Here is a 26,469-nt window from a genome sequence, read left to right on the forward strand (position 1 = left end):
ACCTGGAATGCCAGCGAGACAGTACGGTTCACCCCATTGGAAAGGGGGCTAAAGCCAGGGAGCCAAGTGGTCTGGCTCGGTGGGTCCCATCCCCATGCAGCCCAGTAAACTAAGATCCACTGACTTGAAATTCTCGCTGCCAGCACAGCAGCAGTCTGCGATCCACCTGGGACACTGCGATCCATACTGGGAGCTTGGTGTGGGGAGGGGCATCCCCCATTGCTGAGGCTTGAGTAGGCGGTTTTACCTAACAGTGTAAACAAAGCCACCAGGAAGTAAGAACTGGGGGGAGCCCATGGCATCTCAGCAAGGCCCCTGTGGCCAGATTGCCAGATTTCTCCTCTCTGGGCAGGGCATCTCTGAAAAAAAGGCAGCAGCTCCAGTCGGGGACTTACAGATAAAACCCCCATCTCCCTGGGACAGAGCACCTGGGGGAAAGGATAGCTGTGGGTGCAGCTTCAGCAGACTTAAACCTCCCTGCCTGACGGCTCTGAAGAGAGCAGTGAACCTCCCAGCACAGCATCCGAGCTCTGCTAAGGATCAGACTGCCTCCTCAAGTGGGTCCCTGACCCCCGTGTATCCTGACTGGGAGATGCCTCCCAGTAGGCGCTGAGAGACACCTCATACAGGAGAGCTCTGGCTGGCATCTGGCAGGTGTCCCTCAGGGACAAAGCTTCCAGAAGAAAGAACAATCTTTGCTGTTCTGCAGCCTCCACTGGTGATACCCAGGCAAACAGGGGCTGGAGTGGACCTCATCAGAGTGAACAGGCAACCTATAGAATGGGAGAAAATTTTTGCAATCCATTCATCTGACAAAGGAGTAATATCCAGAATCTACAAAGAACTTAAACAAATTTACAAGAAAAAAACAAACAACTCCATCAAAAAGTGGGCAAAGGATATGAACAGACACTTCTCAAAAGAAGACATTAATGCAGCCAACAGACACATGAAAAAATGCTCGTCATCACTGGTCATCAGAGAAATGCAAATCAAAATCACAATGAGATACCATCTCACACCAGTTAGAATGGCGATCATTAAAACATCAGGAAACAACAGATGTTGGAGAGGATGTGGAGAAATAGGAACACTTTTACACTGTTGGTGGGAGTGTAAATTAGCTCAACCATTGTGGAAGACAGTGTGGCAATTCCTCAAGGATCTAGACTAGAAATATAATTTGACCCAGCCATCCCATTATTGGGTGTATACCCAAAGGATTATAAATCATTCTACTATAAAAACACATGCACACATATGTTTATTGCAGCACTATTCATAATAGCAAAGACTTTGAACCAACCCAAATGTTCATCAATGATAGACTGGATTAAGAAAATGTGGCACATATACACCATGGAATACTATGAAGCCATAAAAAAGGATGAGTTCATGTACTTTGCGGGGACATGGATGAAGTGGGAAACCATAATTCTCAGCAAGGTAACACAAGAACAGAAAATCAAATACCACATGTCCTCACTCATAAGTAGGAGTTGAACAATGAGAACACAAGGACACAGGGAGGGGAACATCACACACTGGGGCCTGTCGGGGGTGGGGGGATAGGGGAGGGATAGCATTAGGAGAAATACCTACTGTAGATGACAGGTTGATGGGTGCAGCAAACCACCATGGCACGTGTATACCATGTAACAAAACTGCACATTTTGCACATGTACCCCAGAACTTAAAGTGTAATAAAAAAACACAAAAAAAGTACAAAAACGGTATGTTCATCTAATTTTATAAATTAAGTTTAACTTTTGCTGACTTCTTTGAAAATAGGTTTAATCACGGTCCTTTAAGGCATTTAAGTTTATTGGAATGGTTTTATTACCTCGTTTTTCATGCCACCAAATTTGCTTGTCAGTTGCATTATTCTTATATGAGTACTTATCAGAACTTTCACATTTGAAAATTATCAGTAATAAATTAACCACAACTATTTAAATCTCTGTCATCCACAGATAGCTTTCGTTTTACTCTGCTTTTTGCTGCAGGCAGGACAAATGGAAAAGTCATCAACGGTGGCAGAGAACAGTGAGTTCGATTCTCTTTCCTCCTTCTCCTTCCTCTTTCAAATCAGAACATGACCCAGGCTCTCCTAGGCTCCTGACTTAACTGCCCTTATCATCTTGTTTACACATCAACATTTCTTTCTTTCTTCCTTCCTTTCTCTTTCTCTCTCTCTCTCTCCCTCCCTCCTCCCTTCTTTTCTTTTCTTTTCTTTTATGTGGGTTACAACTACTGATATTGACTCTATTGGAAATTGAAACTAAGAACTTTTGAAAATGCTTACTTAGAGATTTGTTCAAAGGTAGCAATGATAAAAGCGTTTTATGCTAATAGCTTCGCTTCTTCTCTTCTTCTCTTCTCTTCTCTTCTCTGACAGGGTCTTGCTCTGTTGCCCAGGCTGGGGTACAGTGGCGCCATATCAGTTTACGTAATCTCCGCCTCCCAGGCTCAAGTGATCCTCCTGCCTCAGCCTCCCAAATAGCTGGGACTACAAGTGTGTGCCACTATGCTAGGCTAATTATTGCATTTTCTTTTTTTTTTTTTTTTTTTTTTTTTAGAAACAGGATTTCTCCATATTACCCAGTCTGGTCTCCAGCTCCTGGGCTCATGTGATCCGCCCACCTTGGTCTCCCAAAGTGTTGGGATTACAGGCGTGTAATCCTAACACCACCACACCACCGTGCCTGGCCCCTGCCCCAGACTTTTTCATGTTAACTGGCCTACTTATTCATTTTCTCCCTTGTTTGGGAAGCCTCTTCTTTGCCTGTTTCGTTCATTTCTTCTCTCTTATGTTCCCAATGAATAATTTTTAAGTATGTTATCTACCCCTTCTCCCTGATCTGGGACCCTCCTCATCCTCTCTCCTCCTTTTTCCAGGACTTTTCCTTTGCAAATGCCACCCTGATTCCTAATCTTTGACCTTCTCCACTAACCTTGAAATCCTCTATCTCTACTTCCATCTGACTTCCCTCTCAGTTTTGTCCACGTTTCCTTCAGTGTGAACTCCTTATTCCATCATAAGCAAATTCTTGTCTGTCCAGAATGCATTTCTAACTCCATTTTTTACCTGCTTGCTAGAGCAGAAAATTTGCTCCCAAAATTTTATTGAACTGTGTCTAACTTGCTCTGCCAACATGGGATTCCCGAACTGAAAATCAATCCGGTGCCTTTCTAAGTGCTTTAAGTGCTTTTCTGAATTAAAGGAAAGCATCAAATATCCAAGCAGAATTCAACACAAAAGTTAGCAGCTGTTGTATAAATAATCTCAGAGAGCCTCTTGTTATCTGAGTGAAGCCTTCTTTATTGAATTGTATTTGAAACACACAACTTGGCATTAATCTCACAGCTGCAAGATTTCTAGAAGGGAGAAAATACAGTCTGGATAGGGTTACATCCACTACAGAAAACATAATTCAGATCACCTATCTGTGATCTGAATTCTTCAGCTGGTCTGAAGTGATGGTAGGAATCGTTTTCAAAACTGCTTGGGAAACATTGGTACATAGTACCACTGGGACTGCAGGTGACTTCACAGGCTTTTTCTTTTCTTTTTTTTTACAGTGTGTATTTTGGCCTTACCCACCTTTTGGAGAGACAGGTCTCACTCTTATAGACACTTTCTTTGCTTCTTTCCAACAGATGCTGAGCAGAAATAATACCTACTTAATTTTGGTAGAAAGACCAAAGAATTCAATGCACCAAGTGGGGAAAAGTCTGCAATTACACTAGCAGGGGTAACCCTTGGATAATGAGCAACCAGTTCACAATTACATTGTACATGTAATTTGTCAGTTGCACACTGATTTCCACCCTCCCCTTGAATTCTGTCTCTTCCTGCAAGCTTCCTCAACTTAAGTTTATTGGAAAATGCTTTCTATATGCTGCGCATTGCTCTAAACTAATGGATCCCAAAGTTTGCTGCACATTGAATTCACCTGAGGAGTTTTTTGAACTCTTAATCAGTGTGTAGGGAGGTAGCCAGGTATCATTATGTTGTAAAGATTCTTAGATGATCCCCAAATATAGCAAAGTTTGGAAACCATTGTTCTAAGTGATTTATCCATACTAACTCACTGAATGCTACACTGTGAGGTATTACTATTACTATACTTATTCATTCAATAAATATTTATCATCTTCAATATATTGGGCATATACTAGGTATTGGAGATACTCCATTGAATAAGCCAGATAAATAGCTCTGTTCTAATGAGCCTCCCACCATATTAGATTTTACAAGTGGGATCACTGAAACTAGAAATGTGAGGAGACTTCCTAAAGTTCTCACTGATAGTAAGTGGTAGGGCTGGGATTTGGGAGCAGGTGACCTCAGAATCCACCCTCCTAGCCTCCACACCTTTCTGCCTCTCTTCTGCAGTCCCACAGTGTCCTGGCATAAGGTCACTCTTCAGTCCTGACTTCACTGGACTCTCCTTGGGACTAGACACTATTGGCCACTCTTTTCTTTTTCTGTATGTTCTGCTGCAGGTCCCATGACATCATTCTCTCCCTGTTTTCCTCCTGTCTCTCTGGTTGTTCCTTCTCATTATCCTTTTCTGCTGCCTGACTTCTGACAATAGCTTTCCCGAAGTTCTGCCTCAGCCCTCTTTCCTTCTCACTCTTTATAATCTTACCTCCTTGCCCACTTAACTTCCAAGTTAACTCCTAGGCGTTTGTTTGATCTCAGCCCAAATGCTGCCTCCTCTGAGAGGCTTTTCCTAATTTCCTGAAACTATCTCTGGTTCTCCTGTTCTATATTCCCACAAGGCTTTTTGCTTTTTCTTAAAGCACTTCTCAGAGTCTGTAATGATAAATTTGTATGTCTGTCCCTTCCACCAGTCTGTAGTACAGGTGCCTTGTCCGTTTTTGTTTTTATTTTTGCATCTCCATCAATTAGCACCGTATGTGCTACCTTATAGGAGCTTAATAAATATGTCTTTTTTTTCTTTTTCTTTTCTTTTTTTTTTTTTTTTTTGGAGACGGAGTTTTTCTCTTGTCGCTCAAGCTGGAGTGCAATGGTGCGATCTCAGCTCACTGCAACCTTCGCCTCCTGGGTTGAAGCGATTCTTCTGCTTCAGCCTCCCAAGTAGCTGGGACTACAGGCACGTGCCACCACACCCAGCTAATTTTTGTATTTTTAGTAGAGATGGGGTTTCACCATGTTGCCCAAGTTGGTCTCAAACTCCTGACCTCAGGCAATCCACCCGCCTCGGCCTCCCAAAGTGCTGGGATTACAGGTGTGATGAGCCACCACACCCAGCCTAGTAAATTTGTCTTAAGAGAATGAGCATTGCACATCCTATCATGGATTCAAGCATTGCCTGTATGAGTGTTTCTCAGAGTATGTTGCACAGATGTCTGGACCAGGTTAACTTGGGATGTTCACTACAAATGCAGAATCCCAGGCTCCACCTCAGACCTACTGAATCAGAGTCTCTGAAAATGGGGCACAGAAATCTTATTTCTTAAAAATGTTTCCCATGGACGCAATCATCTGCTATTTATTCATATGTTTAGTAGTCATGTTTGAACTCACATCCTCCACTGTCCTCACATCAAACTGGGTTTTCTGGTCTAATCCCCTCTACTTCCAACACATTTACCTACTGTTTTTCTTCTCATCCTTGAACCATCTCCATGCAGCTGGCTCTCACATGCCTTGCTTTCTTTCAGTCTCTTCCCTGAGATCCTCCTATACTACTTCTCTACTTCTCTGCATGGCTCAACATACCTTCAGAGTGATTTTTTTCCAAAGTGTAAAATACAGTCATGTCATTTCTTTGCCTAAAATGCTCTAGTAATTTTCCCAAACCATGTTTTTTTTTTTTTTTTTTTTTTTTTTAGATGGAGTCTCGCTGTGTCAGTGCAATCTAGGTTCACTGCAACCCTCCGCTTCCCGGGTTCAAGCAATTCTCCTGCCTCAGCCTCCTAAGTAGCTGGAACTATAGCCATGCACCACCATGTTTCACCATGTTGGCCAGGATGGTCTCCGTCTCCTGACCTTGTGATCCACCCACCTCAGCTTCCCAAAGTGCTGGGATTACAGGCATGAACCACTGCACCCAGCCCAAACCATGGTTCTCTAACAAAGAGAATGGTAGCACCAAGGGAGAGAGCATTTCAAGCTGGGAGTGGTCAACTAAAATTTTCCTTACTGAGAATCCAAATAAGATAAACCCTGAAAATAGCCCATTGGTTTCAGTAGACTGAAAGTAAAGGAACCCAGCTTATGGATTATGTAAAGCCCTGTATGGCATGTAGATTGTGTTGCTTGTAGCTGGTTTGACCCCAGCTGAAGCACTGGCAAAGCTGTCTTGGCTTTTACTACTCAGAGTTATCAGACTATTCCAGGTCGCAGAGATTGGTCAATCCAGTTCTCAGTGCTCACCCCATGTGTTGGAGAGGATAACTCATCATCCTTAGTATACTTTTTCACTTGTCTTCCAAGAAACTGCTCGTGCACAGTCACTTTCTTTTGGTCCCTATTTATAGCTCCCCTTCTTCTCCCTGTCCTCTGAACATGGACATGCTCCAGAACTCATTTCTTAATCATCTCTTATTTATTTTTACATGTATCCCCTTGATGATCTCATCCAGTCTCATAGCTGAAAATACCACTGATATGCTGACAATTCCCATGTTCCCATATTTATATTTCTAGCTCATGATTTTTTCCTAAACGCCAGATTCCTAAATCCAACTTCCTATTTGATAGCTCTACTTTGATGTCTGACAGTAATGATAACATTAACATATCCCAAACAGAATGCACAGTTCTATCCTAACATCTGCCTCTAAACCTACTCTTTCTACAGAAGTTTCCATTTGAGTTGGTGGCAATTCCATTATATTAATTGCTCAGGTTAAAAAGAAATCATCCTTGACCACTCTTTCTCTGAGCACATTGAATCAGTCGAAATATACTTTTGGCTCTGCTCTTCAAGGTATCTCCAAATCCAATGATTTCTGACCACCTCCACTGATACCACCCTGGTGCGAGTTGCCTTCGTTTCTCACCTAGATCACTGTAGGTGCCTTCTTACTGTTTTTCCTACATATATCATGGCTCCCTGTAGACCCCTCTCAATGCATTGGCTATAGTGGTCCTTTAAAGATACAAGTTCAATTGTGTCATTTCTCTGCATGTCTTTCCACTTAACTCATGATAAAACCCAAGATTCTTATAGTGACCTTCAGGGCCCATGTGGTTGAGTTCCTAGTCACTTCTCTGACCTCATCTGTAATGCTTACACCACTGATCATTCTGTACCAGTATGATTGGCTGAATAATGTCTCCCAATGATGTTCATATCCAAATCCCTGGGACCTGTGAATGTGACCTTACATAACAAAAGGAACTTTGCCTATTATATATTAGTCCGTTCTCATACTGCTGTAAAGAAATAACTAAGACTGAGTTATTTATAAAGAAAAGAGGTTTAATTGGCTAGAGTTACAAAGGCTATACAGGAAGCATGATGCTGGCATCTGCTTGACTTCTGGGGAGGCTTCAGGCAACTTACAATCATGGCAGAAGGTGAAAGGGAAGCAGGCACATCTTACATGACTGGAATAGGAGCAAGAGCAAGAAGGAGGAGATGCCACACACTTTTAAATGACCAGATCTCATGAGAACTCACTATTGTGATGACAGCACCATGGGGGATGGTGTTAAACCACGAGAAACTGTCCCCATGATACAGTCACCTTCCATCAGGCCCCATCTCCAACACTGGGGATTACAATTCGACATGAGATTTGGACAGGGACACAGATCCAACCCATATCAGATGGGATTAAGTTAAATATTTTGAGTAGGGAGGTCATCCTGATTTATTTGCGTGGACATCTTACTAAGTTTGGGCTGCTATAATCCAATCCTGTAGACTGGGTGGCTTAAAAAACAGAAATTAATATTTTACAGTTACGATGGTGGGGAGTCCAAGATCAAGGTGCCAGCAGATTTGGTGTTTGATGAAGACACTATTCCTGGTGTGTAGATGGCTGTTTTCTTGTTCTGTCCTCACATGGTGGAAAAGTAAAGATTACCTCTCTTGTTTCTTTTTATAAGGGCACTAATCCCATTCAAGAGGGCTCTACCCTCACGACCTAATTGTCCTCAAAGTTTCCACCTTTAAATACCATAACATTGAGGGATTTAAGCTTCAACATATGGATTCTGGGGGGATACACACATTTAGTTTATAATAGTGGGCCTGAAGTAATCACAAGTTTCCTTATAAGAGGGTTGCAGGAGGATCAGATTGTGTAGAAAGAGACGTGATGATGGAAGCAAGAGATTGTAAATGACTTGGGGAAGTTACTAACTTGGCAAACCTCAGTTTTATCACCTACAACATGCAAGTATAATACCCACATCACAGGGTCATTCTGAAATAAAATGCCTTGTGTATTTGTGTTTTGAATCAATACATAAAAGTTTCTATGTAAATTTCATAAATTTCCTCTTATTTATTTTGGCCCCAATTTTTTCCTCAGTCTGGGGAAAGAAAAGGCAAAATCTACTAAAATCTTTATTCTAAAATTCAGTGGATATTTATGTACCTTTTTAGGTATTGATTTAGGCCATTGACAACATTATAAGAAATAACAAGACTAGATTCAAAACCCTAGAGACCTCCTTTCAGGTGGGTTCTTATCCATATTTAACATTTTTCAACCATCTACAAATCTGGTTACAATGGGCATGCAAATATGGCCTTGATTCATATAGTATATTTATCCTTGGATCATGTAGAAAAGCTTTTGAAAGCTTTTAAACTGCTTTGCTAAAATCCTATGTGGTATCTATGACAACTCCCTAAACTGATGGTTAGTCGGGCAATTCCTTTCCTTAGTGAACCCACTTGGAACATATGGAACCTCTTGACCACCTCTTTCTTTCCTAAATATTGGCTAGCTATAAACCATTTTAGAATTTTTCTAGATATAGATATAAGTTTTATTCTTTGGTATTTTCTACAGCTTATCTTTTGGAAGAGAGAGGCATTTTACTCCAAGTCTTAATATTGTTTTCATTTCTCTGATTTCTCCTGGGGCGTCTATTTGGGTCCCTGATTGCACCTGCACATTCCCTTTGTATCCTGAGATATAATATATCTTGGTCTGAAAGTTTGATGCCATCTACTGTGACTGAGTACTTTACTTTCCTCTGTATCTTGGGATTCAGTTCCTGCTTAACAACATTAGTCCTTTCTACACAGTTTGAAGATCATTTCAGAAGTTAACATTGCCAGATAGTTTTGTACTCTCAATTATTTTAAGGCGTCAGTTTCTATATAAAATTTGGAGTATTGTTTGACAATATGATTACCAGATTCAATTTCACTTAGACAAATTTTGTGTTTTCCCTGTCAATTATATTTTTATTCATTAGGGTTCATACATTTCTGATGGCAAGTAACATTTTTCTGCCTGAAATTATTTTAAAAAAATGTAGAAATCTTCATTTCACTTAACTTTTGAATCATTCATATGATAAGGGTGACTTGGGATTGTTAGTGTATAACACTGGAGTTAAATTCATTCTTGTATTTTAAGATATTCATTTTCTTAGTAAGTGAAAATGTAAAATGTGTACCTGGCACAATTTCCCAAGGGAAAAACTCACTGAAATGTGTTAATGGCCCCTTTTTTCAGTTCCAGAAATAGCTGCTATGTGCTCTTTCATCTTGTGTGTGAAATACCAGACCTTCCCCTGAAGTCATCTCCAAGGACATCAACTCTGTCTATTGAACTAATTTTATAACAAGATTGCTTAATTTTTTACTAAATAAGGAAACTATAGGACAGAAAGAGAGAAAGTCTCATTAATTAGTTCACTCTAAAATTAGTGCTAAGAAGCCATATTTGGCGTATTTTATTTTGTATTACCAGTAAATAGTAAGCATTTTTTCCTTTTTTTTGCTTTATGTAGAGACACTCAGCTATGTAAGAGTAACTAGTGGGTGTCCTTCACTCTATGGATGAAAACCTTCTAGAAAACTAACTCTTAAAAAATACTGATTTACATGATCAATTCGAAAATGATACCAGTGGGATCTACATTTCTGAGTGTCTTGTCCTTCTGACTGGGGAGGATAAAATGGGAGTATCTTGAGTAGTAATGGTTGTAGTAACAAATCCTGGGCCTCTTCTCATGTGTCAGGGACTGGACAAAGCACATGGTGTCATCACATTCAGTCTTCGTGGCAGCACCGTAAAGCAGGTGCTATTTTTATCACCATTTTGTAGAAAAAGAAGCATAAGATCAGAGAGGTTAACAGCACTGCCAAGCTCAGACAGTTATCAACTGATAAAGTCTGAATATTAAAATAAGTGTCTGACTTCAGATACCTGCTCTTAAGTGCTATGTAATACATTTTTCTGACTTTTGCCACCATCGAAGACATCCCTAGAACTTCATTTCCCCTGCAGGTGGTGACTCCTATGTTTGTCCTCGGAGTCTCTAAGATGTACCTCATGGGTACTCATTCATAACTCTACAGTTAGCTCTGGGAAACTTCCATTTCTCCACTCTTACTCAATCTTATGTCAGTGATGACTATTGCCAAGGCCTGCTCCATCCTCAGAATCTTCTGAAGAAGCCTCCTCCCTGCTCCCTCTTCTGGAGGGAGGATGAAAGCATGTCATGGGGGCTGTCTCCTAACATCTCCCAAAGGTACAAGCTGTCTACCCTGCCTGATGGTGCTGCCCTCTCCATCAGAGTCATGAGGGTTCTGGGCACCATCACCACCTATGCAGGTGATACGGTTTGGCTGTGTCCCCCCACAGATCTCATCTTGAATTGTAGCTCCTGTAATTCCCATGTGTCATGGGAGGGACCTGCCGGGAGATAATTGAATCATGGGAGCAGTCTTTCCCATGCTATTCTTGTGGCAGTGAATAAGTCTCCTGAGATCTGATGGCTTTATAAAGGGGAGTTCCCCATACAAGGTTTTCTTGCCTGCTGCCATGTAGACGTCTCTTGCTTCCCCTTTGCCTTCTGCCACGATTGTGAGGCCTCCCCAGCCATGTGGGACTGTGAGTCAATTAAACCTCTTTCCTTGAAAAATTACCCAGTGTCAGTTATGTCTTTATTAGCAGTGCAAGAACGAACTAATACAGCAGGAAAAGGGAATGGCTGTGTCATGAGAACAGCAAGTATGCTGGAACCTTCAGGAGCCAGACCCCTCAGTCTCTTCCTTTACCCCCATGCCTACCAGAAAATGCCTTAACAATACCTCATGTGCTCTTTTTTTCTTTTCTTTTCTCTCTCTTTTTAAAAAAACTTGGAATGCCTTTGATTCCTCCAGTTCTCCTTTACTTGGTAAGGTCTTCTTCACTGTTTAAGATCCAAGTCAGGGACCACTATGTCTCAGAACACTTCAACAACTATTTTCCCAACTTATAGGGGTTGGGTGCCCTCCACCGTGCTTCCATAATGGCTTTTACTTGTCTCTAATGCTGCTCTGACATGGTGTATTCTGAATATTGTATATATAGAGAGAGATCTGTTTACTTCACTAGACAATTGACTGCATTATGCAATCTAAGCACAGATTGTTATCCATCTTTGTGTCTTAGCACAGTGCCAGGCATGTAGCACTAGATCAATAAGTATTAAATAATAAATCACTCCTATATTTCTAGCTAGAATAACTGGGAGGATTGATGACAAAATAAATCTTTAAGTTTCCCTTGACCTTGTCCCAGTTTCTGCCTTTATTCTTTCTTATCTGGACCCCTGAAACAACCTCTCAAGTCTTTTTTTTTTTTTAAATTGTGGTTAAATGAACATACTTTTAATTTACCATTTTAGCCATTTTTAAGTGTACAAAGCTTTTCAACTCTTAACCTGTGCTCCTGACTTCAGAAAGTCCTCCTCAAAGCCACCTTTCGCTTGGTCACCCAAGTGAACTAAAACCATGTCACCCTGCTATTTAAAACCCTTCACTGACTCCTCTTTACCTACTGAACATCATTAAGTCAATACTTTAAAAAATATCATTTCAAGTTCATGTTTGCAACTCCTCAAACCCATGCAAGTTTATGGCAATAGGCTTGCAGGAAGCTTGTGTGGGGCTGCCGTGAGTAATTATCACTGTTTACGGGTCATTTTGACCAGGATGTCTAGCCATGACATTAAGTCCAGTCTATCCCCAATGATCACTGTATCTCCCAACAAGTTGACTTATCTTCCCAACTTCTTCCATGTTTTTCTAGGTTAGAAACCTGAAAGTTATTTTTGATTCTCCTATGCCATTATCTTCTAATAGCCTGGCTCTCAAGTTGTGTTTCTTCTCCCTTTGAAATAATTTTTATAAGTTGCTTCTAATCTCTGCCACTTTGTAGCTTTACTATCTTGGGTGAGTTACTTAACCCCTCCGTACCTAGTCTTCCTCATGTGTAGAATGAGATAAAAACTATGTATTTTTTCTTTCTTGGAAATCTCCCTTTATCTTCTAGGCAGGGGTTGTTGTGAGCATAAGTTAATACATTTAAGACACAGCAGTACCTGGCATTTATTGAGTGCCTAGTAAATGTGAGACATGATTGTTACTATTATTACTTCCAATGTCATTACATCAGTATGCAATTATTATGATGTTCTCCTAGCTAGTATTCTTATGCATCACCTATTTCTCTTGAATGAACCTTCTAATCATCCTTCTAAAACCACTTGAATCATATTTTTCTGCTGAAGAATATATAAGGACTTCATGCTACTTATTTAATTGAGCCTCGATTTTCTGCTTCATTTTTTTCCCATATCATGGCTTTTCCTTTCCTTTCATTCATTCATGCAACAAACATGTAACAAGCTTTGTGCAAAGCAATAGGGATATGATGATAGATAAGACATTGTTCCTGTCCAGAGGGAAATTATAATCCTTTTATCAAACAGGTACAGGATAGTGCTGAGCACATAAGGCTCCATGGGAAGCCATAGGAGGAACACCTAGCCCAACCTGAACTCAAGACATAGAAAGGAATTGGCCAAACAAAGCCAACAGGTGGGTGAGGTGGCAGATGGGAGGTTGAGGAGTGATTCAGAGAAGAGCATGCCAAGTAGGAGTAACAGCTTATACACTGAGAAATACAAACACCTAGGTACTTTATATAAAGGCGTAGGGTTTTGTGGGAAACATAGTGCACTCAGAAAATATCAAATAAGTCTGTGGCTGGGGAGGAGAATGCAGAGTGGAGAAGGGCAAGAGACGAGGCTGAAGAGGTGAGTGAAAACTACACTATCATAAGCCTCATGTTGAGCTTTCTCCAGAGGCAAGAGGAGAGTCATGGAGCAGTTTTAAGTAGAGGAGTTAGTTTCGTGGTCAATTTGATATTGGGAGGGTCATTCTGTAGAGGATGAGCCAGCCAAGAGTAGAGTCAGGAAGAGCCATTAGGAAGTTGTTACAGGAAAAGAGGTGAGCCTTGAAGAATTCTTGAGTTAAGGTGAAGGCTGTGGGGTTGAGGAGAAATGGATAGATTTGAGATTTGACCTAATGAGAGCTGTAGCTCTGAGTGGATTAGTGGGAGATGTGGAAAGACTATTGAAAGCAGCAAGAGTAGGCTCAGTCATTCTCACTTTGGAGGAAGCCCACGCCTCTTCAATATTCTTTTCTCTGTGACTCTCACCTGTTGAGCCTATGGCCCAGTCAAAGTTTTCCCATCCTTGAAGTCTCTCCACCTTCACAAAATGTGCCAAGACCTATATGAAGTCATTCCTCACTGAGTTCTGCTTTCTTTCATTTCCATTACCCAAATCCCATAATTTAGCTCTGAATTATATCTAACCCATTGGGTATCGGATAGATTTGTGTTTAAATTGTCTTGCCAGTTATATTATAAGCTCCTTAAGGGTAGGAGCTACATCTTAATCTCATGATTGTCAAGGCCAACACATCATTGGACGTGCCAGGCAAGCTGTTCTCAACCCCTCTTCCTCTTCTGTGACACTCATGAAAGGTGATGTTCACATATCTCTCGAGCAAAATCTGGGTGTCACTGTAACTCTCCCCATTGTCTCCCACTCAAGAAAGCAAATCAGAATGATTGCATGTATTTTAGGAACAATTTCAAACGTGATCCAGTTGACAAAGAGGAAAGTAAAATCATGCACTAACTTCAGTAGATTAGTAATGGTACTATTGATGGTAACAAATTACCTCTTAATGGGTGTGCCATGATGTCAATGTTGGAAGCTGCAGATAGATAGTAAGTTCCCTGAGGGTAGGGATCACATCTTCCTTATGGTTGCACGGCCAGCACAGCACACACCTGCCAGAGAGGTAACCGAAAGGTTAGAGCTCAGCAATAACAATGTGAGGAAACATGGCATAAGTGCTGATCTGTTGTAGTCAAGGTCTCATGAAAAAAAAAAAAGGTCTTTTTTTTAAAACTTTTAAACAACATTTCTAGAAAATGTGACATTTCTGGGAATCTGATGTTGTATGTAGCAGAATTTATTTCTTATGAATTTATTTCAAATAGGGGAGATTTTCCTCACCATGAGTAAGACAGTGGTGAGGACTGTATGATGATTGCCATGTCTATGAGGTGTAAACATAAGTTTTCTCTTATGTTTTAGAGAGAGGGAGAAAAACCAGCTTTTTCTGGTGTAAAAGAAAAAAGTCTGAAATGGAGAGCATAGGAAGAGACTCACAGTCCTTTCTGAGCTTATCAAGACTTAGGTTTCAGTGATGATTTTTTACACAGTTGGTATATGTTCAGCAGTTTTATAGGAAGAAATGTTCTTGGGATATTTTGCCTGTCCTTGTATATGTGAGTGCAGCTTGTAACCTATCTGTGACACCAACAGATTGAGTAAAGAGGCAATATGAAAGGATACCTAAGAGGAAAATGTCTAACACCAGCTTTGTGGAGAGAGGGCGGGCAGACTGTTTCAGAAGTCCTCATTAGGAGATCTGTAAAACAAAGAGAGTGTAGGTTGTTGGCTTCCTGGCATGCAGGGCACACAGATCAGACCCTCCCAGGAAATGCTGTAAGCTCCTGCCTGATCACCTGTAAGAATGGGGAGCTCAGTTTCTGAGAAGTCAATAGCAGGTAGTTAAAGTCATGGAGCTTAACCACCCACAGTGGTTTTCTGGTCTAAAATATCTTAGAAGGACCAAGGATATTTTAAGATGCTGCTATTTTAATGGCAAATTATACTTTAAGACATAAAACAGAAAAAATGGTATGACAAATTGAAAGAGGATAAGGTCCTGACGCCTCTTACCTTGAAGAATGTTGGGGATGTGGGGTCTGCGTAGTGGTAATTAGCAGGAGTGGAAGTTAGGTGTGATAAATGTTCTCAAAGTATCTAGGTGTTTGTATTTTTCAATGTTCTATTTGGTAATACACACAATTTTCACATACATTCTTCCATTTATCTCATTCACAACCATCTGTAGAGATATTGCTGTTATTTACATATTTTACACAGGAGAAAATTAAAGCCCAGAGAGTTAAGTGTTTTGCCTAGAGTCTCTTGGGGGATGAGATTGAATTGAAGAAGTGCTGTCTGGACTCCGGATGCTCCAGAGAACAAGGGGTGGATCTCTGTCATGTTCAATATACAGTTGGTATTTAGTAAATATTAGGCAAGTTAAGATGAGGAGGTTCCATCTAGACTGTTATCACTGTACAGCATTGCTTCTTAATTTTTTTTCTGCTGTGTATCAGTACTTGGGAGTGATAGTGAGGAACCTAGGAATTGAAGATAGAAGAAATGATGTTTTCTGTCAGCCATGTGTTGGTGTGAGCCATGTGTTGGCATGATCAGGAAACAGTTTGTGATTATGCGGCAGAACAGAAGAGTTGGAAATTTCCCAAATTCTAACCAAGGCAATCCCGAAATAATCTCCAAGAGGCTGGGCAAAAATATGAGTTTAGTTTAGTAAGAAAAATGTGATCGATTTTATTTACCTGATTTGGAGAAAGACTGTGTGAATGGGCCAGTTTTCAGGGGACCTTAAACCGAGTGGATGGAACCATTTCATTATGATTGGTTTCATTTGCAACCTTACATATTATTTTAAGCATTTAAAAGTATTATTCTAAGCAGGGATTTATGGGCTTTGTCAGACTGCCAAAGAGGTAGGTGGCCATCAAAGTTAATAATTCCAGGCTCTATAACATAAAAAGAGACCTCAAAAGGCTAGAACTTGGTGGCCATGCTCATCCAAGCCCTGCTTAGAAGAAAGCTTGCCCCATGGTGCCAGTGTGAGTCCAGTGTATGCCTGGTAAAGACCTGCCCATTGTGGATATGACTGCGATGAGACGACAGATGTCATAAAACATAAAGGTATAATGTACCATGGTTCCTTCAATCTGTTCAAACTAAGGAACTGCCTGGAATATGGCTTTCTATGTACCTATCATTTGGAGCCGTGCTCAGGCAGATGTAAATGTCCACCATCTGGTGGTTACATTGCCAATGTGAATTAATAAGCTGACATTCTAGTTTCTATACATCCATCTATGTGAGTCTGCAAAACTGAGGAGGAGATCTTGTGCTGTTGGGGAATTAATCAGAATTTACTGCCATTTTGGAAGCAGCCAGTCAACTAGCCAGCCTTCTGAGAAAGAACTACCTCCACTGCAAGCCACAATGCTATTCCTATGAAGAAATTGGTGGAAGCTATCTTTTGCTGCTCTTAATAATAAGATATATGTAAACATTTATAATAGAAAGAGATTACTCTTTGTCCTTTCATTAGTTTCCAGGTGGGGAATTCTACACAGCCATAAACCCAAGGCATTGCTGTTTCATGGCTATGTCTACCTAAATGTTGGACCAGGTGCCTTGACAACCTAGACGCTTACGTCAAGTGACCAGCGTCACACAGTCCAATAGGTATGCAAGGTCATGCATAAACAATAGGACGCATTTCTGGCACTAAGGGAGCCCACAATGCAGTTGTGTTGCTACAAATATTGTAGTGTTACGCTCAGTAGGAATTAAAATCTTTAATAGTTAATGTTTCTTTCAAATTACTTGCAACAATTTCCCCAAATTGTGACCAATTTTGTCCTGGTAGAGTTTCTGGCACACGGGAGGCATTTGACTGCTTTGGCAAAACTGTAGCATGGTGCTTGCCGCTTTATTTCTCCAAGGCCTGTACTTACCCACTGTCCTATGTGTGCCAAAAGAATGTTCCTGATGGGAATGACTTTCATGTGTACAAATGTGGTTTCAACACCAAGTCTTCTGTGTTCATTTTATTTTTTCCCAGTTGCAAGGCACAGAGATGTGCACATGCTACCTCAGTGAGAGGAGTTTTTATCAGGATACATAGGGAAACACAATTTCACAGAGAGGGACTAAGGAGGTGAAATGTCATTCATGGCTGCTCAGCGTGCTGCAGTAGCTGCATCAGCATCGGGCATCCACAGCTCCCTACTCTCTTTTCTGCTTACAGAATTATTTGGAGCCTCAGCTTCCATGGCAGTGCTTCATGCCAAGCTACAGCTTCTCTGCCACTTCCCACCGCCTTCTTCACGACTATTCTTTACATCACGGCTTGTGCCTACTCCTGGGTGCTTCTGCTACCCGGCTTCTGCCACCATTGAGGTTTCTCTAGAGAGAATATTTAATTGCATGGGGTTGACACTCTCAGTGCAGAGTGCCTCTGAGAGATTCTCAGGCTATACCACCTCATAGGCTACTGACCACAAAAAAGTCACTGACTCAGACTCCAGGCCCTGATCCCATTTGCTTGGGATCAAGATAATGGGGTCATATAACACAAAATATGAAACTCATGGGCAAGGAAATACTGCTGGCTGCTTGAAGGCTGGTGGCGGTGGGTGAGGGAGGCACATATCACTTGGAGCCTGATCACTGCAGTCAACAAACTTCAGTGTTGTCCCAAGACCAAAGCTTGACCATATCCGATTCCATTCCAGAAGGCAATATATAGCCGAGGACAGGCACATTTAGGCATTATTATTAAGAAACTGTGTCCTTAATTATAGTGTGCATGCTGATAATATATTGCACCATATGTTTCAAAGCCAGAACTAAAGCTGTCGGTTTCCACTTTCATTCAGATGTGGTTCACACTTAATGTTTCCCATGGGACCTGCTGCCTGGTGTGTAGGTGGTGGTGGCTCCCTCAAAACCTTTGGATTGTACAAAGGGTTTCATTTGCCTCCGTAATTACCTATTTTGGGCCCTACAAAGGAACTGAAAAACAGAACAAAAAAATTGTTCAGCTGTGAAGTTCATGTGCGATGATTTTCTTGTAAGAGTTTCAGTGAAGGTAACAATAATGACAATAAAAACAATATTTTAGGTTTTTAGAATATGTGGAATCCTTTTGTATAAGTGTTGGTTTCCTGTTTACAGCTTTTCTATCACCTTTCAGGGAAGTGTCTTTGGGGTTTGAATCCTGCAGGAATTGTCTGCTGCACTGAGGAGTGACCAGCCTCCTCCCAGTCTTTGCACTCAAGACTCACTTTTGACAACACGCTGTACAAAATCTCGTGACATTGTGGCCTGGAAATGAGACATAAGGTCCATTTCTTATCCTCACTAGATAGAGTGAGACTGTTGCTCAGGGCCTACATGAGGATCAGCATGTCATATAGGGTTGGTGACAAGATGGAACTGTACACGTTTCAGGTTCCTCTAACCTTATCCAGTTTGTATCAAACCAGCTCAGAGCTCTGATGAACATAAGGCTGCTAAGAGACACCTTAATTCATTTGGATGAAATTGAGGGTGTTACTGCACGCAGTCTTTCAAAAGTGATCTCCAGAGAACATCTGTGTTTGGGGTTGTAGCCAACTCTTAGAGATCAAAGCAGGATATTATATATTACGGCTGGTGGGAAAAGGGGTGATGTGGCTTAGTTTTAGTTCTTGACATCTCCAAGCCTTAAGAAAATGTATGTTATTGGTGAGCATGATTATTATTCTCTGTTCTCCCAACGGCTTGGTCATGCCTGATTCCAGAAAAGCCTCCCTCTTCAACATTTTTTTTTTTTTTTTTTGAGACAAGGTCTCACTCTGTCACCAAGGCTGGAGTGCAGTGGTGTGATCACGGTTCACTGCAGCCTCGACCTCCCTAAGCTCAGGTGATCCTCCCACTTCAGCTTTCTGAGTAGCTGGGACTACAGGCACATGCTACCACACTCAGCTAATTTTTAACTTTTTTGTAGAGATGGAGTCTCACCATGTTGCCCAGCCTGGTCTCTAACTCCTGATCTCAAGTGATCTCAACCTCAGCCTCCTAAATTGCTGGGATTACAGGCGTGAGCTACCAACCTGGCCCATCTTTTTCCCCTTCTTCCCTCAGGCCTACCAGTGGTAATGGTTTCCAGTCATAGATAGCCCTTGAGTGTGCTTCAGCACCCCTGGTGGTTCCCTTAACCCTATCTACACCAATTCCTTCACCAAAACGATCTCCTTCAAAACCCCAGCTGATGATGCCATCTGTTTTATTTCAGGACTTCAAGGCATCTAGTTGTAGACCTCTTCATAGACAGATAGTTGGGTTTCCAAGCTAGATAATTGCCTTTCCATTTCTGAGATTTATCAATATGGTAGCTTCTATGGACTGAATGTTTGTGTCCCCCCAAATTTATATGTTGCTAATCCCCAGTGTGATGCTATTAAGAGGTGAGGCCTTTAGGAGGTGACAGGGATTAAAGGGATGAATGGGATTGGTGCCCTGATAAAACAGGCCCTAGAGAGCTTCTTTGCCCCTTCTACCATGTGAGGATACAGCAAGAAGGGGCCATATATGAACCAGAAATCAGGTCTTCACCAGATACCGAATGTGGTGGCACTTTGATTTTGGACTTACTAGCCTCAAGAACTCTAACAGAGTAAATGTGTATTGTCTAAGCTACCAAGTCCGTAGTAATTAGTTATAGCATCATAGGAAACCAATATAGAATTCTTGGATAACTTCTGACAGGGCAATGTTGGGAGGCAGGTAGCATTAAAGAGAGATGATTATTTGGGGACAGGGTCTCACTCTGTCACCCAGGTTGGAATGAGATGGCACCATTACAGCTCACTGTAACCTAAAATTCCTGGGCTCAAGCACTCTTCCTGCCTCAGCCTCCCAAGTAGCTAAGACTACAAGTGAGTGCCACCATGCCTGGCTACATTTTTAATTTTTGGTAGCAATGGGATCTTGCTATATTGTCCAGGCTGGTCTCAAACTCCTGGCCTCAAAAAATACTTCCACCTTGGCCTCGCAAAATGTTGGGATTATGGGTGTGAGCCACTGCGCCTGGCCTCAAAATGCTATTTTAACTCTCCCTAAACACTGCTGCTGAATGAATTCCCCCTAAAAAGACACCATTGATCATAATCTTAACCCTGCTCAAAATCCTCTGCAGATTTTGTTTGATTACTTTAAAAAGGCCTAATTAGCTTCCTCCAAATTCTGGCCATACCTCCCTTTCAGCCCTGTTACATGCTGTTGTTCCTTTTACACCAAACCAGACACAGCTCTTCCTTGTGCCTCCCATGTACAAGCTCACCCCTGGACCTTTAGTCACCTCCCTCCTTCAGCATCGTCCCCTCTCTGTCAATGCTCCAGGCATCTTGTGTCCACTATGGCTTAACCTAATGCTACCTCCTCAAGAACCCTTTTTTGATTCCATCAGCAAAAGTTATTTTCTCTCTACTCTGAATGCCCAAAGTGCTTCATGGTTTCTCTCTCCTGACCCCTATTCTATTACACCTTTCCTTATTGTCGTATGTCATAGTGAAATGCACACAATCTGAAGCCAGATCTCCTGAATTCGAACTCTTACATGAATATTTGTGGGCAATCTTGGGAAAGTTACATAATTTGTCTGGCTTTGTTTTCTTCATTTGAAAAAAGAAATGGAGACTACAATAATAACTAACTATTCTGTTGATCTCATGAACTACATACTAGTTGGATTCATCCTCAAACAGCTGTCCTTATCCTTACTACCATTGTCTTATCTTACCTGGCCTTTTACAGGGACATTCCAATGCCTCTGTCTTCCTTACAGCTACAAGAATGATTGCCTATGATCATCATGCTTAAACCCTGTTCAACTCTGCCTAAAAGTCCATGAATGGCTCCCTGTATTTGTCTGGTCTCATGCTGCTAACAAGATATACCTGAGACTGGGTAAATTATAAAGGAAAGATGTTTAATTGAATCACAGTTCTGCAGGGCTGGGAGGCCTCAGGAAACTTACAGTTATGGCAGAAGGGGAAGCAAACACATCCTTTATCACATGGCTGCAGCAAGGAAAAGGATGAGTGTCCAGTGAAGACAGAAGCCCCTTATAAAACCATCAGATCTCATGAGAACTAACTCACTATCATGAGAACAGGATGGGGAAAGCCATGCCCATGATTCAATTACCCCCACCTGGTCCCTCCCACTACAGGTGGGGATTATGGGAACTACAATTCAAGATGAGATTTGGGTGGGAACACAGCCAAACCATATCACTCTTTATTGCTTATAGGTTGAAGTGACATTGAACATGCAATTTTTTTTGGTTTGGTTCATTCAGCTTCATTCTTTTTGCTCCCTTACTTTATGGTTCAACATGCAAGCAGCCTTCAGTTCCTTCACACACATCATTCAATTCCTTGTCTCTGTGCCTTATTAACACTGACCCTTCTGCCTGAGACAGCTATTTCTTTTTTTCTCTTTATTTCTTTTTTTGCTCTTTTGACCCTATCAAGTAACTTTATTCACACAAACATCCCTTAATTTACAAAACCTCAGACATTCATACACATTAGGGGTGATCCACAGTGTTCAAGGAATCATACACATTAGGGGTAATCCACAGTGTTCAAGGAGCTTACATATAATGTATCGTACCAACCCAAGTAAACCAAGTAGAAAAAATATTCATATAAAATTGTTCACATGTAGGTCCTAGATTACCAGCTTCTGTGCAATAAAAGAAAATAAAAAATAGATTTATTAACTAGTATTCGAAATTAACTTTCTGCCTGGCTTAAAACCTCCCTCACACTCAAGTCTGTCCAGTGAATGGTTAAGAAGTCATCGAAATATACTTCCCTGCTGTAATGAAAAGAAGCCCCTGGGCACAAAAGATTTCTTTAAATGCCCCTGAATAGGCTCCCTTTCTTCTGTGGCCTCTTCTGGAAAACAGCCTGGGCGGCCTCCCTCCTGATACCCTCTGCAACCTTAGAAGGCCCTTGGGCAGGCAGTGGCAGTGGATACATTTCTTGGTGATGGCTGTAGACACTAACACTGGCCAACTCTATGTCACACCTACTGGTTGCCCTTTGAGGGCATTTCTCTAGATAAGAGCCCCCCTGCCCTCAAAGCCTAGGCAGGGCAGGATCAGAACAGCTCCCATTTCTTCTGGCTAACTCCTCCCACAGGACTCAGTTCATGCACTATTGTTTACAGGAAAGCTTAGTGGAGTCGTGAGTAAACAGAAAAACTTGGGGGTATGTTCCAGACGCTGGGAACAGCGTGCAAAGCCAAGGTTGTGGGTGAGACCAGGCAAGGGAAACTCCCATCCCATCATTAATGGTCAGGCACATTCATTTCCTAGAGTATCATAACACAAAATTTAGCCACTTAAATAACACAAAAATATTGTCCTGCAGTTCTGCCGGCCAGAAGTCCAACACGGGTCTCACAGGACTAAAATCAAGGTGTGGGCAGGCTGTGCCCCTCTCTGGGGCCCTAAGGAAGAATCTATTTCCTTGCTCATTCAGGTCATTGGAAGTATTCTGTTCCTTACAGCCATGGAACCCTGGTCCTCATTTTCTTGCTGTCATCAGCTGCAGGCCCCTTACAGGTCCTAGAGGCCACCCACATTCCTTGAGGGTAACCACACTTCCACATCTATAAAGCCAGGAAGGGTGGGTCAATTCCCTCTTATGCTTCCAATCTCTTCTTCTTCCATCTCATCTATCTCCTCTTCTGCTTCCTTCATCTGATTTTATGAGCTGTGTGATTTCATTAGGTCCAACTGGACAATCTGGAAGAAATGCTCCCCATCTCCAGATTTTTCACCTTAATCATCTCTGCACATCCCTTTGCCATATAAGTAACATATTCACAGGTTCTAGGAGGACATTATTCTGCCTACCCCACTAGCATTGAGACAAAAGGACCATTAACTCCCAAGATTACTTGCTTTGAATTCTCTGTCCGCAGCATTAACCTTTGGTCATTTTTCTTTGTATTATTTTGTTATTTAAATGTCTAATTCTAGCTATGTGTTTGGGATCCAAAGAGTATAGAAAGCCACTGAGCCCCATCTGGTTCATTTAGTGGGTGCTTCCAGAAATGTTAGGTGTGAAAAACTTCTTAGGAGGTTTAACTGGAGATCTAGGGCAAGGAGGCATACATTGAGTGCCAGTTATGGAAGAACACTTGGAAAGCTGCTTAGAAAGTAACTGAAAGTCAACAGAAGGAGTTCCATTATTTAAAATTTAAACAATTAGCTAAAGAGTTAACAGATTAGTTAAATTTTTGAGAAACCCCACATGAATAGCCACAGAAGAAAGCAAGAAGAGAGTTTTTCTTTTACAGCAAATTGAAACTCTTAAACAAGAGATGTATTGTGTGTTAGGAAAATATTTATTCTTAAGATTATCCTCCAATAAAAATTCATATTTCTTTCCTATAAAAATTATTAAGGCAAAACCAATTGAGTTGACCATTTGTTACATTTATTACTGCTCATGAATTATTCACTAGGATAATATTTATTTCCTGAATTCTTTCCTTCTTTTAGAAAATCATCACGATTCCCTGAATACAGCATTTTTATCTCTAAGAGGTTTTGGAAATAATGTACTTTAATTTCCTGCCCTCTAGTGACAAAAATAATGCACTCACGCCTTTATATTGAATAAATTCTGTGTGCTTTAGTATCAGCAAATAATTATATTAGAGAATTTGGAGACAAGAAAGATGAGAAAGTCTGGCTATTATTAATGCTCTAAAGTTTGAACTTTAGTATAATATATACCATTTTTATTTGGATAAAGCATTTTATTTGGAGTCTTATGTATGACTTTAAAATTGTTACTTAATTAAAAGTCAGCATATTGCTTCTAGCTTTCACTTGGCTATACATGGCCTATATATTTAAAATTATAAGGTATATACTATAGAAAACTCTGGTAACAACCAGAAAATGGATAATTTTAGTATCTTTAATCAAATATCATAATTGAAAGAAATTTACTACTTCTAAAAAACGACCCCTAAATATTGTACGCAGTTGAATCTTTAAATTTACCTGATAGTTGGTGGGATAACCAGCCTGGGAGTTTAAGCCAGAGACAAAAATAACCAAAGTGGTTGATGGTTATAATAGGACTAAATAAGGAGGAACTGCTCGATTTGCTTAAGTGTGGCATTAAAAGTTTTTGGAATTCTAATTACTGACTGCTTCACTGCTTTCACTTTCTGAACATTTTGGCATTCCTGGGGAACATAATCAGGAGTCAGTGGTGCTTGTGCCATTAATTTATAGACACATCATTGAGTGTCTACTCTGTGCTAGACACTGTGGTTGGCGCTAAATGACTGAACTTACAGGTGGAGGAGCTCATTCCATACACCACACTGCTCAGGCGTGGCTGGAGCTCTGGCTTCCTGAATGCTGACATGGAAATAACACCAGATGCAGTGCAGACTGGGTCACTGACTCTCATCTGCAGAGATCCTTTGAAACACATGACCCTGCCTCATGGGACACGTGGGTTAGGACTGAGGACAGAAACATGTTTGGTTGCAGATGGAGGGCCTACTTAGAAATGCAAGCTCCGGAGCCAGCTGTTTCTGTGGCTCCTCCTTATTGACAAGCACAGTGGTTGACACAGTGCCTCTCTTTACCAAGCACAGTCAGAGGGTCCCTTAGAAGTATATGAGTTTCCCACTGGCATCCCTGTGATGGTCCCTGCATGAATGGCAGGGGAGGGGGCTTGGCATTCCATCCGAATGTGACAGGAAGTGAGGTGGGGACTGGCACACTCCATCTCTGGGCTCTCAGTCACTCAGTGTGTGCTGGAGTTCCATGTCAGCATCTCCACTCCTTATACCCGTTTGGCAAAGGCTGTTATCAACCCCACTTATAGAGGAGAAACTGACAGAGAGAAGACTCTATCCAAGGTTACCTTCTGAACCCACATCTGGCCAAGCATGGTGACTAGAGGTAATGATAATAGATTGTATCTTTAAAAAGATTGTATCTTTGAAAATTGTTAAGAGAGTAGATTGTAAACGTTCTCACCTCAAAAAAGGGTAAGTGTGTGAGGTGATGGATATGTTAGCTTGATTTAACCATTCCACAATGTATACATGTATCAAAATATCACATTGTATACCACAAATGTATACAATTTTTATTTGCCCAAAAGAAAAAAGATCTAAAGAAAATAAAAGAACCCATGGCCATCTGTCTGGCTCCTAAGCTTGTCATCTTTCTATCATTTAATGTTGATTTTATTAATTTTTTAGAAAATGAAAAGGACTGATAGCTTCCATTTAGGCTTTAGGAACAGACAATTTCAATATTGTTACATTTAGTACATAGGGAAGAATACATGACAAGAGAGAAGCAAGGGAATAAGGCTAACATTCTCCCCATAAACAAAACAAATAAAAAATAAAAACAACCAGGGAAAAACCCACCTGAGGCCACATTTATTATTCCCACTTGAGAGATAAGGAAACTGAGGCTCAGAATAATAATTTTAAAATGAGCCAAAAAAAAAAAAAGTTAAAAAACCTACTAGAGTCACTTGCTAAATGGCGGAACTGGGACCCAACACAGGTTTGACCAAATCCACATCATTTCTACAACTTCACATGTAATTGTATCTGAAATAGCCATAGTAAGTAGAGTCACCTAAAGTCTAGAATATATAAAAAGACAGACTAATTTTTAGTACAATTTTGAAGAGCAAAATATGTGAAGTTTGTTAGATATCTGGGACTTGAGAATCCACTGTCTCCGAACAATTTTCATGATCGTGTTTTCAAGACTGGGGCCACCTCTCGGCACAATGGGCCTTTTGGTTAGGAGGCTTCTGGGAAGAGGAGCATTACTTCTTAGGGAGCACATCATTCTTTCTTGGAAGGTCTTAATAAGAGCTGGGTACAGAGGACAGTCCCAGTAATGGCAGGACCAAGCCTGAACAGGAGAGTGGACATGCTCTCCTGAGTCTCAGCAGGAATTCTACAGCCTCACTGGTGGAAGGGAGGAGGAGAGAGGAAGAACAGGAGGAAGCCTGTGGAGCTGATAAGTCTGGGACAAGGGAAGCTCCAGAGTGGTGGCTGCCTGACAGATGTTTTGAAAACAAGGATGCCTATGGTGCATAGTGACATGATTTTTGTATGTGCTTGGGAAACTTTGGGGGCTGCTCATGCTTACTTTGCGGAGTGGAATTTGTGTCAGACTGTTCTTGCATGACTATAAAGAAAGATCT

This window comes from Macaca fascicularis, chromosome 8, assembly GCF_037993035.2.
Source record: "Macaca fascicularis isolate 582-1 chromosome 8, T2T-MFA8v1.1".
Taxonomy (NCBI): domain Eukaryota; kingdom Metazoa; phylum Chordata; class Mammalia; order Primates; family Cercopithecidae; genus Macaca; species Macaca fascicularis.